A 15891-nucleotide genomic window follows, 5' to 3' on the forward strand; every position below is an offset into this window, starting at 1 on the left:
GTCTTAGCCGCTGAACTTTTAGGGTCACAGAGGGAGGGAGGTAAGAGGAGATCTGTCTTTATCAACTTTGTTCAAATATCAGAATTACACTTGGGAGGAGTGAAAGAGCATGCTAGACCAGAAGAGAGAGTCTCCAGCTGTGTGCTTACAGCATTCTCTGAGACTGAGGCACAGATTCTGGTCCCTCTTCCAATGACTCTTTAAAGTTTTAAATAAAGTAGAACAATTTTTAAAAATACTTTTGCTACTTGGTGATGGGAATATAAGGGACTCCTCAGACTAACATTTCCTTTTGTTGGGGATCTTTCTTTTCTATTTTCCTAAGCCCCTTTTTGACCATAGCTATCAGCTTTAACTTAAAAAAAAAAAAGTATGGAAAACAAAAACATTTGCTTCAAAATCTGGGGGAAAAAAAAATCAGATCCGGAAAAAAATATCAGAAAATATCTGACCCTGTCCTACCAAGCAATGACCAACCCCTTCCTTTTTTTTGATGTCAATTCCTGCATGAGCTGAGCGGACTGAACGCTGCTCGCCAGAAGGGAAAGAATCAGAACTGCAGCAGGCGCTCCAGGCTGTTCAGCCAAGGCAACCGTGGGGGCACAGCGGCTGCGGTGGCGTCACTGTCAGGCAACAGGAGGAGAAAAGAGTACGTGTAGATGTGTGTACTGTCACACAGGCACTGGGTAAGCCTCTGAGGCAGACTCCGGCTGCCTTGTGCCTTGGAGGTGAAGTCCTCTTCGCATAAGACCCCCAGAGGTCCCCGCTGCGGTGCGTGTTTGCTCCCTTGGCTAAATTGGGCACTGTGAAGCTGAAAAGCCTTTGGCCAAACCAGGCAACTTCTAAACACAGAAATCACAACTTCCAGCTTGTTAATCACCAACAAGCTTTCTCTGCCTAAGTAGTTTGCTTCCCTGGTCAGTCACTCTTCAATACTTCAGGCAGTAAGAAAGATTTCTTACTGTAGTGTCTTAAAAAAATTCTAAAATCAGCATACTTTGAAAAAGGGCTATCTAAAAAATAAAGCTTTCTTTAAAATTTAAAAACTCTTAGATCATCAAAAGAAATGATCACCTAAATCCAAGTTACTATTTTCAACCTCACAGAGGTAAATAGTCAAGACTCCATTCAAACATACAGAAAGAAAGAAAAAAAAAGTTTGGACTGAAAAGTACTTTCTCATGCAGAAAATAATAACTGCATGCGATAGCCTGCCAAGCAGGGTTACTGAAGTAAAAACACACTGTTCACTTGAGGACAAGAATCATATGATCACACTGGGAAGACTGAGTGTTGAATATGGAAGAGGCATTTGGCTGTTCTCCTAAAAAAAGGTTTAAAAGGGTGAAATAATGAACAAAGTCTTCCTTACACCCATAGCCTATTTCTGTAGCTCCCAGTAGCTAGCTAAAGTACCATTCAGGTTACCAGATATGCTTTTGTCCAGGCTTGTATCTGCATCTTGTAGCTGTGACCCCTTTTCTGAGAGCAGGGAAAGCCAGAGACCTGAAAGAGCTCAGAACTGAGGCTGTAAGGAGGCTCTTCTGTAATCTTCCCAAAAACCAAAAAAGCCCTGGTTCCAGTGTTATCAGCCACTTTGCAGTCTGTGAAAAGAGCAGAGAGGTTAAAAAGAAGAGGGAGAGCTCTGAAACAGCAGTCTTGTTCCACTAGGGCTTTCTGTGGATGAAAAGTATTTTAGAAGAACCTATTGCTGCTGCTTTTGTGAGCTGACACTGGTAAATGAGCAGTAGGGCTTGGGTGGCTGGCAGACTCCCATGTAAAAGGAAGAACTCTTCTAACTGAAAAGTAAAGAAAGAAAGATGGAATGAGAAAGTTTGCTCTGGAAAATGTCTGCTTTTCCCCAGGACTGTCACTGACAGAGCAGTGGCTGAGCCTTCAGGCCTTCCCATTCTAGAAGAGTCAAGATGTGTAGTTAGCAACATTTAAGATTGGTGTGATGGAGTATGAATGGCAGCATTTGAGTGTGGGAGCACCAGAAGGAATGGTGGAAGAGAGATATGAGTGGCTTGGGTTGACAGCACCTAGATTAGCTGGTCAGGTAGCGCACCCACATGCAGCTTTTCAGGACACCTAGACCAGGAAAAAAAAGGACAGTCAAAAGAAAAGGAGGGGCTGAAGCCATTAAGCATGAGGGTGAAAAGAACTGGAACCACAAGACACCCACACAAGGAGACAAAGACCTCTAAGCAAAGGAGCAGTGTTGCTAATGACTCAGGGGGTAGGGCAGAATGGGAAGATAACAGCTCATAATCCCTGTCTGCTCCTACAGGGCACAAAAGATGAATCCAAAAGCACCATATGGTTGCCAGCTGAGGAAAAACTAGAAGATGTGCTAAGGACTTGCTAGCCAGCGTGTCTTGTCCTCTGTGTCACTGCAAGTAATTTTGCTGGATCACTTGGTGCTTGAGTGTAGGTGAGCACGAGAATGTGATTGAGTAAAGTCTGTTCTGGTTTAAAGTACAATCACCTTCCCCTCCCACACTGTCTGACATTAAGCTTGCTGCTACAACACTGCTGCACAAATACTGAGACAGATTCATACTGCCTCTTAGTCTGCTTTTCTTCTAGCCTTGCATTCTTCCCTGTGCAATAGCCAAGACTCAAGAAGTGACCTTAAATATGTTCCTCCTTCTTCACAGTATTTCCCTGTTTTCTGATCCTTTGGACAATACTCCTGGGAAATACCAGGCATATTAAAGCTTTGAGGGCCTATAATCTAATTTTCCCATTCCCCTGCTTAGTGAAGGGGACCAGGGCAATGTGGTAGCTGCACATCACTTGTTAATGGACCACCCGCAGCTTGTTAGATCCTGCCCTCCTCAGACCTCTCCCATTTTCTTTTATCCAACCAGCTGGGAAGGGGATGCTCAGAATGGTTTATGTAGCAGGGGGAGGCCTGACAAACTACATTTGCCCAGGGAGTTGTGGAGGTAGGGGGTGGCTCTGGGGCTGTAAGGTTGTGATTTTGGTAGTGGTTTTGCTCCAGCCCCAGCAGCTGATTCAAAAGCTAAACTTGTGGGGTGCGGTGTTTGTGCCCTGAGTGAGGCCTGGAGATCAGGGGTGGCAGAGGTCCTGGTGGGGCTGAATATGGGTGGTGGAACAAGGGAGAGGTGCTTTTTTTTAGCATATGAAAGCTGAGATGTTCAACTCCTGCAGCCTTGGCTGCCTCATCTAGGAGACACCAGAAGATGCCAGTGCATGCTGTGTTCGTGAAGGTATTTTAAATGTTTGTACTCTTTGGTTGCTGAACTGATTTCTATGGGGAGGGTGGGTGGTATGTGAGCATCTTTTACTCCAGGCCTGGACAGTTGAGGTTAGCTGAGAGGCTGATGTCTTTCCCCAAGGACAGGAATATTCAGGTGCTGCTCATACTCAGTATCTAAGTTGCAGTGTCTGTACCTTGGGGTTCTTGGAAGGTTACTCAGCTCTGGAGAGTATGTTGTCTGAACTGTTTTGGCTTTTCTTGAACTGAAATGCTGAAGTCCTAAGGGTTGGGTGTGTTGGGTACAGCACATGATTGTTTAAGGCACGGGGAGCTTGGGAAAAGCTCAAGATGCACTCACTATACCAACATGTTTTGTGCTGGGAGTAAATGGGAAGCCTCAGGCTCTGGAGCGGTCAGTTGGACACCTTCAAACTTGCCTTCAGAAACAAAACAAGGCCTCTTCCACAAGAGGTGAACAAACTGAGTCAGGAGCCCCCTGCACATTGGACAGACTAGATGGAAATGTCAATTTAGAGCCATTAGCTCCCAGACAGTTCAGGCTTAAATAAAGTGCACTCCTTGCCTTGCTCTGCTTCACAGGTCTCAACACAGCAAAGTTCAAACCAGGTTTCTTGTAACATAAGTAACTGGTGGGGAAGGAAGAACTGGGTCTTGCAAATCAGCAGGGGATGGGTATATGTGTTAGGCTGGTGAGAGAGAGGGTGGGGTAACCCACCAGTCACTGAACTGTTGCGTCTGGGCTCTTCCTCTGGACGTTTCCCCTTGGAAGGTAGCAGCATTGCATCTGGAAAATGAGCCCTTGATAGCTGGTAGTAGAAGTTTCTGTTTAACTGCAACTGTAGGAACAACATGAATATGCCACGAAGACAAAGGGATGGTGGCTGAAAAGAAATGGAGAATTACAGAAAAAAAAATCTGTGTTTCTAAGAGAAATTTCTTGTTCCTATAGCTGCCACTGAGAAGACATCTGAGCTCCGCTACAGGTAACCAGCCACCCAGTAACTGAATTACTCCTGAGTTGTATTTGGATGAAGTAGCACAGCGTTCAGCTCCCTGTCACCTCGGCTCTGACTGAGGTGCATGTCTTATTTGTACTCATTCTGAGTGATCTTGATTTAATCTTTCTCTCCTCTGCCCTCTCAGTGCCAGTGACTTTTTCATATATGTGTGTACCGTCAGATCTGTCTCATGTATGAAAAAGAGAACAGGAGCTAATAGGCCCCTATGAGGACAGCTGTTCAGAAGCTTTTCAGTTTAATATTCATATTAGCCTCAGGCAGTTTTCTATTTCAGGTTTTAGAAAGTGGGTATGGATAATATGTAGCTATCCCTTTTCTTGGATAACAAGGGATTAGATTAAGTACATGGATAAAGAACATCAGAGATGCAGATGGCAATGGAAGAACAAAAGTAACCAGAATAGATCGGAAAGAGAGAAAGCCCTTGTATCCTCTATTGAAAGAAAAAATAAGGATCTTCTATGACTTTCTTCAAACAAGTGAGTGATACCCAATGTGAAGTTTAATTAGCTCTAACACAATGGATCAGGGCAGTGCTGAGTGCAGTATGGGGTAAGGAAAGAAACTTAGTAGTCATGGAGCCAGATTCTTCTCAGTGGTATCCACTGAATGGACAAGAGGTAATGGGCACAAACTGAAATACAAGAAATGCCCTTTAAACATAAGAAAAAACTTTTTTTACTGTGAGGGTGGTTGAACACTGGAACAGGCTGCCCAGATGTTGTGGATTCTCCATCCTTGGAGATGGTCAAAACTTGACTGTACATGGTCCTGGGCAACCTGCTTGAGCTGACCCTCCTTGAGCAGGAGGCTTGGACTAGACTACCTCCAGAGGTGCCTTCCCGCCTCAATTATTTTGTGATTTCTCTCAGAGCCCCCCCCCGGACTACCAGTGCCTAGTGCCCACCCAGATGATCAGGTGTCTAGTCATAAAAGTTGAAGCCCTGCTCTGCCACTGACTTTCTGCTGGGCCTTGGGCTATCGCCTTAGGGGTGGCACACAGCTCGGCAACCCTCAAGCCAGTTCTGTATGTGCTAGCTCACTTATGCAGCTCAGGACTGGGGGGTATACACTTGGGCTCTGAAGACAACAAAGCTGTGTTATTAGTTTAGTGCAGCTTTGCAGTGGGAAGTTCAACATTCTTGGCTATACTGGAATTTATTTCATAATTGTAAAATATAGATAAGAACTTGTCCCTAATTTCTGAGGTATGTCACAATATACACTGTAAACCACAGGGAGCCCCTAAAAGTTAGGAGGAACTAGATAAGATCAGAGTTTTTAGGACGTAACTTCTGTATTTACTGATTAATAGTGTGCCCCCTCCCCTCATCTCTCTCACAGCCGGTGTTATCATAGACTAGTCTAGGCATACAAAGGAGGGCATTTCTCTACAATGCTTAATATCAGAAAAGGGGAACTTCATATTCAGGGTAGGGCTAGACTTAGGCTTGGAGATCAAAATCAGATGTCATGTTGACCCTCATTTACATTCATGGCTGCACAAATCTTAAGAGTGTTTTTGTGTCTTTTTTTTTGGGGGGGGAGGGAATTGTACCAAAATGATGATGCTTCCAACACCAGTAAAATTTCCACTTTACATCTTAGTAGAGAGGTTGGTGGATTCAATATAATCTCAACAGATGTAGAGATGATTCTCCCCAACAGCAAGCACTTCTTGACTGTAACTGCTGTTGTGAGGGGTGCACCTAGCTTTTGTCCTGATGACAGCTGCTGAATATATGACATATACTGCTGTGTGTTGCTGCAGCAGAAGCAATGCTGACCCTCCTGGCACTGTGACTCCGTGCTTCCTCCATGCCCTTGGCCTGCTTCCTTCCCGTGACTTCAATACTCATTTACTGCATATCCCTCGCTACCCACTATTCTTGTGAAGGACAAGAGCTGTGCCTGTATGTAAAACACCACGCTCACAGGGAGGTGAGTGGATGGGTAACTAGCCCCAGGAGTTTCTGGTCCTCAGCACTGGGCCCAGCTCAAGGCAGGATCCTGGAGAGGCAATAAGGCCATCTCTCATTGCCAGCCCACAGGCACTGCTGTACATCCAGGTCTGATCTGGTGTTTGGAGAAGTAATATAGAGCAGGGATGAGATTAGACTGTAAAGATCAGCACTATATAACTAAACTTCTTATGCTTGTTTCCAATCACCCAGCAGGAGATCTTGTTTATTTGGCAGGAATATGGAACACACTAGCACAGTAACTGAAACAGACCTTTTCACTTAGAAAGTTTCTGCTCACAGCACAATTACGTTAATGTAAATCCATTACAATTGGATCAACGAGAGCTATGCTGAATGCCTTGATTCTTCCACAGAACAAACAAACTGCTGGGGTGATTTCTTCATGGCTGAAACCCAAATTCTGCCAACCTTCTCCCATGTAAAATAGATGTTGGATGAGGAGGGAAAAAAAGATTCTCTTAAATATATCCTTATGGGCCTTGAAGAATTTCAGCTTTTCAGTTTAGGTGCATATCTCTTCATTTGGTAAACTAAGACCCAGGTCACATAGCCAGGCCATCTGAAAACTCAAATATCTGTTGCATGTTGGAGCTTGTGGACTTTTTTTTTTTTTTTTTTTTTTTTTAGTACAAGCATTCTGGGCCATGTTCCCACAAGGGGATTAACCAGGCAAAGTTTCATTGCCCAGCTCTCCTTGTGAGTCTGGGTGCTAAGCTTTCTTTTATATTCTCTGTACTTAATAATCTTGTAGATGCAGCAGGACAGAAATAAAACTAGTTTTGTTTGGAGGACCTTTTCTAAGGGCATTATAAGTTCTGCTTCAGTGTCCTAAAGTATTTTCCTGCTTGTTGCTGTCACTGTTACATCTTTATCATCAGTACCACTCTGAAATGAACACTGAATTATTGTGCTGCCAAAGAAAGTAAGTTTGTCTAGAGATTCATGTTAACAATATGGCAATGTGCTTGAAAGCAACTGCAAGCCAGATCAAACGCCTGTAATAGCGTCCATTTTATCTGACTGAATGTATGAAAGTGCCATCTGCAGAATTGAGCCTGCAGTTGTCAGAAAAGTGAAAGAAGTGATACTAAGACCTTTGTGTGCTCTTCAGGCAGTAAGCATCTGAAGGCAGCCGGTCATTTTATAAGTACAATGTCCTGAGAAGCGCCCCCATATCTAACATCTAAGGTCCACTGGACCTGATCACATCTTGTGTCCCCTGGAATGGCTTTCCTCGTTTTTAAGCATCAGTTTCTGGAGATTTTAGGATGCATGTAAGGATATATATTAAGACAAAGCAAAGTTTTACACAGTCCTAGGTGCGGCTGGGATCCTTTCCCTGTGCTGTGGGTTTTCCCTCAGTGGAGAGCAGCTGAGGAAGGGCAGCACTGGTGCACTCCCATTGCCTCTTCTCCCGCAGCAGCATTCTCATCCCAAGCACAACGTGGGTCCCTTCCCTATGCCTCTTCTCAGAGGCAGGAGCAACAGAAAAAATAATCCTCAGTATTTCTCTTAGTATTGAATGGCAGATGCTCAAAGGGGTGAATGAGGGGAGGGCTCAGACAAAGTCCCTGTGGTGTGATGAAAGAGTTCAGAAAGGACTCCTAATACCATTAAGTTTCAGGCATCACAAAATAAAGACTCACAAAAATCACTACAGAATCACTACTTCCTGACATTACTACAATGTCTATCCACATCTCCTGTTTCTTACTTTTTTTCTCCTCACAAGGCAAGGGCTAACTTTTTTTTATAAGCAAAACATCCAACTTTGATAGTTTTCATTTCTATCACTATCCCTACATGCAGCATGATGTCCCAGGCATTACCAATCGTTAGTCTGTGGCACACTGGCAACTTGTTCTCCTAGAATTTGGAGAGGCTGATGTGTTTGGAGTACAAGGATGGGAATGGCACTCACAAATTTTTCCAGACGCTCCTTCTGGGAATGTTCTAGCTGTAATGGCAGACTTAGTCACTATATTTTGTTAGTGGTTGCCTGAGACCTCTGTTATTGTGCGAGAAAAGAGCATGTACGGGAGTGCACGGGGGAGAGCAGAACATTCAGTGGTAACCTTGTACAAGTGATCCCATAACCTCTGTCTTACCCAAGTAGGATGCTGCTGTGTCTGTTTTCTAATGTAAAATGTTAAGATGAATATTCCAAAGCAGCCCATTACCATGCTAGGAAGCTCTTGGGTTTTAAAGAGCATGATGTGCTATGGCTTTCAGTCAGTCTGTAATTTCATCCAGGTTTTGTATTGGCCAGCAAAACCACATCAAAAGAAATGAAGCCTTGAAGGCTCTCAAGCACTTTCTGTTAGTATTACTTAAAGAGAATCCAGCAGAACGTATGAATATTAATCACAGCTAGGTTTCAGCAGGGATAAAGGAAGGAAAAGAGATTTAAGTAAGCAGTTCAAAACCAGGCATTTTTAAAGGGAGTTCCTAGACAATGTTAATTCTTTTGAGCATATGAAGGGTTGAACAGACCTTACTGGATCTTTAGTGATACCTGAGGTCTGGCCAAGCAAGGCACAATCTGTGCTGTTTCAGCTGTGTCTTGGATGCAAGCAGCTTTGCATGCAGGAGTTTTAGCACTTCTCCTACTTGCACATCATTAGCTGCTGTGCACATGTAGAAGACTCCACTCAGAGTGGTTGCAGACTGTCTACACACAACTTCCATGGGGCTATGATAGTTAGATGACAGGTGTAGTCAGACCTTACTATTTTTGCTGTGAAGAAAAGAGAGTGTTGAATGGGCAAGGAATAGAACGTGACTTTGAGGAACTGCTGGAAAGAAATTCAGCTAGAAGATTACCTTGAACATCTGAGTTTACAAAGCGTGGTGACTAAAGCAGGAGATGTAGCTTCAGGTCTCCTGCTTTACACAGGTCTGTGAGGGGTAAGGCCTTGGTTATTCACAGATGGTGCTTGAGGTTCAGCTAGACTAAGCTTTACCTTTCACAGTCTGACTGGGAGTTAAATGCTAAAATATTACAAGCTCTATGAGAGGCCAGCATGTAATTGGGAAACCAATGCACTGTTCTGTTCCACCCTGTATTACCCAGCCATGGTGAGGACATGGCAAGAGCAGAGAGCGCTCTTGCAGCACAGTTAGGTGGGAAAGGATCTTCAGAGGTCCTCTGGTCCAAAATCCTGCTCAAAGCAGGACCAACTTCAAAGCTAGCAGTTTGCTCAGGACTGTGTCCAGTCAAGTTATAGGATGGAGATTTTACAGCTTCTCTGGTCAACCTGTTTCAGTTCTGAACTTCTGTCTTAGTGGAAAAGTTTTTTCTTATACCTTGTCAGGATTTCCCTTGCTGCAGCTTGTGACCATTCCTTCTCATGCTTTTGCTGTGCACCTCTGAGAAGAGTCCGGCTCCATGTGAGCATCAGGATCCCCGGGGTGCCAGGGAATACAAGGGCACTGCAGGCGAGCAGTCGCTACCCAGCTGTGCTGTGCAGGGGCTGGGGCAGTGTCGTCTCCTGAAAGAGTCTTGCTATTGCATGGAAGAACTGCTTCAAAAATGGCAGTGGGTGCAAGTACTAGAAATTTGATATCATGAGTCATCACCGCTTGTTCAGGTCATTGTAACTGTGTGTGTAAAAATGACCACTCTTCCTTCTGCTTGTAGATGCCCCTATTTCAAGACTCATGCTGAACTGGCAAAACCTTTTTGTGTCTAGTAGTTATCTGAGGCTTGTGACCCTCTTGCACTCCAAGCACTGCCTGTGGTGACCACCACAAACTGTGGTCATGGGATACTGGAAACACAAATGAAATTTCCTTGGTCTGCTCGTACTTGTCTTCCTTCAGGTCTTCTTTTATTCAGGTTATTTCAACATATCACTTTACCGGTAGTTCCCTCTAAGAAGCTTTTGTTTTAATGGCAGATTTCTAGGGCTCATAAAGGAAGAGATGTTTCCAGGAGACATCCTTAGGGATACAGAGGGCATATCACAGAATCACAGAATGGTTGAGGTTGGAAGGGACCTCTGGAGATCATCTAGTCCAACCCCCCTGCTAAAGCAGGGTCACCTAGAGCACATTGCACAGGATTGCATCCAGGCGCGTTTTGAATATCTCCAGAGAAGGAGACTCCACAGCCTCTCTGGGCAACCTGTTCCAGTGCTCTGTCACCCTCACAGCGAAAAAGTTTTTCCTCATGTTCAGATGGAAGTGTCTGTGTTTCAGTTTGTTCCCGTTGCCTCGCGTCCTGTCGCTCGGCACCACTGAAAAGAGTCTGGCCCCATCCTCTCGACACCCTCCCTTCAGATTCTTGTACACATTGAAAAGGTCTCCTCTCAGCCTTCTAAAAGGCTGAGATATCCATACCATGCAACAGATAATTGGGCAAAGACTCACAAGTTAGATGATTTACCTTCTAGATCTACAAGACACAGTACAGCTCTGTGTGGAAATAGTAGATCAGGTCCAGCTGGCAACACACTCATTTTGGCATAGTGTCAGGCACAATGTAGGAAGCTTTGCCTTTTTAATTGGTGGATTAGTGTCTGCTGTGCTCAAACAGTACCGTGATGGGATAGCTATATTGCTTCTAGTTCAACAGCAAACTCAGTTGACATTTGTTTGAGGATTTGTGCGTTGCATCCCCATTTGAAGCACAGGCATATGATGTGTCCAAGTCTGTGACCTCATACTGAGGACATTTGCTGCAGCCTTTGTCTAGTTTTTTGTCTATTCTCTCTTACAAAACTGTTTCTGAATAATTTCTTGTTTTCTCTGTTCTACCTGTTCTGTACACTTTTATTTTCCTCTTTTGTCCTGTTACATGCTTTGTGCTTTCCATGCCTCTGAATTTCTCAGCCATGAATTCCTCAGAAGCTTTCGCACTTCTTGGAGTGGAGTTGTCCTTTGGGGCCACCCTTTGCTCAGTGGAGTGAAATAAGGACAGCAAGATGGAGGATAAGGGTTTTGTCTGAGCCTGGAGCTACAGTGCATGTGTGTTACTACCATGAGGGACAGGAATGGAATATGAATGTCCTTTCTTCTCAGCGACCAGCCAGGGACTGCAGTGCCAGGGAGGAGAAGGGGTATTTTTCCCCCATCTCTATACTCTCTTCTGCCTCTTGCTCTCTAGAAGTGCCCCACCTTGAGCTGTTTTAAGAAATCCTACCCAGAGGGTTAATATTATCTTCCTTAATCTCCCAAGCCATGCACTAGGTTAACTTGGCAAGATTAGTAGCAATCCCAGTTTCAGGATATTAGTTATAGGTTTATTTTCTGGAAGTGTATCAAAAGTTCTTGCTAAAGATATTAACTATGAATTGTTGTTCTTTATTAGGACCAAGAAATCTTTTATTTGCTAGATGGGAAGCTACTCTGACTCAAGAGAAATATGCTCTTGTGGAGTGCTGCTTTTGTATAGGCAAGCCTGGAGGGATGGGCTGGCAGATTCTTTTTAATCCCTTGGGAAGCAGGGTGGGGGAAAGGGATTATTTTCTTCAAGGAAAAATGCAGATTTGGCATCCTAAAGCTATTTGTCTGAACTTGCTGCATAGCGTGAATTTTGCTGTTTATTACTAGATGAATAAAAGGCTTGATTAAGCATTTCTATGACTTACTTAATAGCCAGTCCAGCAAGAATGCGGAAGACCCAGTTTCGAAAACTTTCTCCTCCTGAGCAGGGCTTTCATCTCTTTTGTCCCCCTCTCAGGACAGGGCATGAGCTGTAAAGTTAAAGTGTAGTTTCGGGTAGATCTTCGTTAGGGTGACTTGGTAGTGCACGCGTTACTAACAAGCAGATATTTATTAAAAAAAAAAAAAAAGTATGAGCTATGACATGCCCTGAGGTGAGACATGCTGGAAGAGGGAGACATAATCCAATACCTTCTCCAGGCAACTGCCAAAAGTTTTAAACAAAGCTCTGCAGTTTGAACAAGGGAGCTGTGCCTCACCATCCCTTGCCGCATGAAGACAGGGCATGTAGAAGGTAGGTGATAAGAGTTAAATGCCCTCTCACAGAGAATGGAATTGAACCTGAACTTTCCATGCCTTGGGTGAATGTCTTCACCATTCAGCAAAAGGAGGGTGTGCATGGGGGAGCACCAGTACTGACTGAAATGTTTGGTTTAGGTTCTGCCAAGCGTTTGTTTGAATTGGAATGAAATTTGGGATTATTTCCAAGAAAACAAAAACAAACTTTTCAGTGATCTGATCTTTATTTATTTAGTACAGCTATTGAACTGAAAATATCAATTGCAAAGCACACAAGGCTGCTTGAGATGAAATGCTTTTCCACAGGCAAGATGGGTGTAAGCAATTGCACAGGTTTTCAGGTTGCCCTGCCAATGTTTCCCAAGTATCTTCAAGAAGACAGAGATGGTCTATATTCTTCATCTGAGAAACTGATTCATGCACATACAGGAAAAAAGACGTACTCTTTCTTTCCTGGTCTCAGATGCTTTGGACCAGGCTGAAGTAGTATTCATTCATATAGGCATATCCACCTATTCTAAGGAACTTTGAATTGGTTCCTTGCTAGATAATCTGAAAGAATTCAAGAAAGCAAAAAAGCATGACTGTAGGCAAAGGAAGAGCTTGCATCCCTCCTCTTTATTCTCCTTGGTCACTTGCTGCAGACAATTCAAAATATACACTATTTATTTTGCGTGCTTGGCTCATTGCGCTCATTTTGATGTCTGAAAGTTTGTACATAATATGTAAGAAATCTCATAGGATGATGAAATGTTTTGTTTCTTTGGAGTGGAAACAAATGAACTCCCTCTAGGAATTTTGAATCAAGGCCACACGAAACACTAGGCTTTTATTTGCAAAGTTAGTCCTATAAATGTGTTGAAAATTGAGACTTTCTTCCGGGCGTGTCTTATAACCTGTCTTACTATCGCAACATTAAATCCTACTCCTTGCACACTTCTTCCAGTATAGCAGCAGAGCAATTATGAAGAAAGATAAACTCACTCCATGTTCAGTCCTTGAAGTGAACTATTCTATCTTCAGAGACGACACACTCTGTGAACACTGTCGTGTATGCAGCTGAGGGCACCTGCATATATAGGGAAGTCATATTAAAATTGTTAGTGGTCCTTGAAAATAAATGCTTTATATAACATAACTTTGGCAGAAAAATCTGCCCCATCAAGGAGAGGAAACATAATGAAAAGCTGATGATCCTTGCTTTGTTATACAGTTTGAAGTTAGCACTCTCATTTGCAAGAGAAAGGTTTCCAGTTGTGCTTAATGCAATTGCAGTCTAGAGTGTATTTGCATGTAGGTAGCTGCCAGAGTAAAGACTGAGGTAGGAGGGAGGGCTTTGCTAGTTTAGTTCTATACCTTGAGTAGATTTTATCTTCTTCTGTAGTTGTTTCAGCTACACTAGACATTACTGATTTTAAAGCCCCTGGAGACAGGTGTATGTGTCTCTGGGAGCCCTACCAGACAGCCTCTGCATCGTCAAGGACCAAAATAAGTTTAAATGATTATTTCCAGTCCCTATCTGCACAGAATGGATGTTAAACATTGTATATCTTTTCAGATGGGGAGTTTTGCTTTAGTAGCTTAGCCAGAACTTTTTCTCTTTACTTACTTACCTATAGCATAATATTTGTAGTGTTCAAGCCTTTTCTTTCAAAATAGTCAAGCTTCAAGTGTGGTTGTGTGAAATCTGTCTCTGCACATACACACGCTCTCATCCACTGGAAAAAACAACTGCTTTGCACTTGGAATAATGTTTGACCTGTTTCAGCTAAGTGCGAACTGAAAGGAGGGGAGAGTGCTGCAGAGACGAATTCCCTGCCTGCCTGGCATCCCTCTGTCTGCTCTGGCAGCTGGGAGGCTTAATCCTCCTCCTCGGAGCATCTTCCACTGTGGGCTTCTGGCTTGGAAAAGCCTTTCCTCTCCTATTTCCTCAGCTCATGTAGATAGTACAGCTAGTTAGACTGAACAGTATCTGGCTTTGGCCTATGAGATGCATGAGCCATAACCAGCTAATGTATGCTTTACACCGCATTTCCCATAAAATATCTTGTTTTACAATTCACTTATACATTCCAGTGAATAAATATGCACAATGCATAATTTATAGAATGAACTTAAAGTGTTGCAGCATTTTTTTCTTAGAATACCGTACAAAACACTGACACTGTCAGGATTAGGCTTTTCTCTCACATGGACTTAAAATTCTCCTAAAGTGCTACATGTCTTTTCCTCCTTAAGAGGCTAAGAGTATTTCTTGCTCTCCATGTCCCAGCAGACACCAGGAGGCAGCCGGAGCTCACAAACGAAGTCGAAGTGCCTCTGTGAGTCCAGGCTTTGATTAGAAAGAAGGGATGGGTTTGAAAGGAATATAAAGCACTGTGGAATAATTTGGTAAAACAACTCAGGGCATGTCTGCGCTGCAGTCAAAAGTTTGACTACATTGTGTATAGACAAGTCCAACCAGCCTTTAAAATTAGCTATTTTGAGTTGAGGTTTGGCAGCATATGGTTCAGTACCAAGCTGAATTTTTATGCGGGTTCCCATAAAAATTTATGCGGTTTTTGCGGACCACACTGTGAGGCCTATGCTGCAGTGGCTAAACCACTAAACCATTTCTGGTGTCCAGCTTTGCCCGAAGTGCAGAGGGAAAGTAAAACTACTCTCTTGTATGAGCAACCTGCACCAGGGTCCAGTCTAGCTCTTCTTCCAGAGTCCTGTATTTCTTTTAGGCATCAGTGTGTCCCTAAACACAACCCCATGGAGCTCCACAGGTGAATTGAAGAATTCTCTATTGAGAATGAGTTCTCTTGCTATCATGTAGACCTGTGTAAGCAAAAGGAAAAAACAAAACAGAACAAAACCTCTCCCTACAAACTTTGTGTTTCTTTATCAAGAGGAGGGGAAGGGACTAATTCCAATGTTGGCTTATATGCAGCACACAGCCTTTTAAATTGATATCCTTGCACCTAGTCTAACTGCTGAAAGAGTCTGACCTCCAGTATTTTTGTATTCTAAACCTTACTATTTTGTGGTCAAAATATTTGGATAAGACTTGTTTTTTTTAAAAAAAAATAACAAGGGGAAAAACTGCACACATGGCTTGGCATGTGCGTGAGTCCTTGGCATATGCCTGAGGACTTTCTCTAGCAGCTCTCAGGAGCTTGTTGCACACTGACGGGGCAGTTACAATCAGTGGCCATCAGGATTTTCTGAGAGGTGCATTTGGTTGTTATGGGAATCAGTAAAGAATTCTCAGTAGATTTCAGAAAAATGTGATCCTAATTATTCCTGCTTTTCCCCTTTCTTTGACTGATAGTTTTATGCTTCTTGGGGTTTTGAATTAAAAAATATTTTCCAAGCAGTCTCAGTATCTCTCTTTCATACTGTACAATTGGCTTGGAAAAGATTCCTACCTTTTTCTTCAGTCTTCTTCGTCTCTCTCTCTCTTTTTTTTTTTTTTAAAGGAGATCCTCAGCATTCCATCATTTGGGCTCCAGGCCAATAACCACAAATATTTGGGGAGTAAATGGCATTATTGAATGTCATAGCAAGAATAGAAGTGTTTCTGTAAAGCATAGCACTGAGGAAAACTTTAGGCTCTGTGCTGAGATAATTGAATGAACCCTGAGCATAATCTTATTAAGAAATTGATTATGAAAACCTGAACCGAAATTGC

Source organism: Apteryx rowi, unplaced genomic scaffold (genome assembly GCF_003343035.1).
Source record: "Apteryx rowi isolate R43461 unplaced genomic scaffold, aptRow1 scaffold_504, whole genome shotgun sequence".
Classification (NCBI taxonomy): domain Eukaryota; kingdom Metazoa; phylum Chordata; class Aves; order Apterygiformes; family Apterygidae; genus Apteryx; species Apteryx rowi.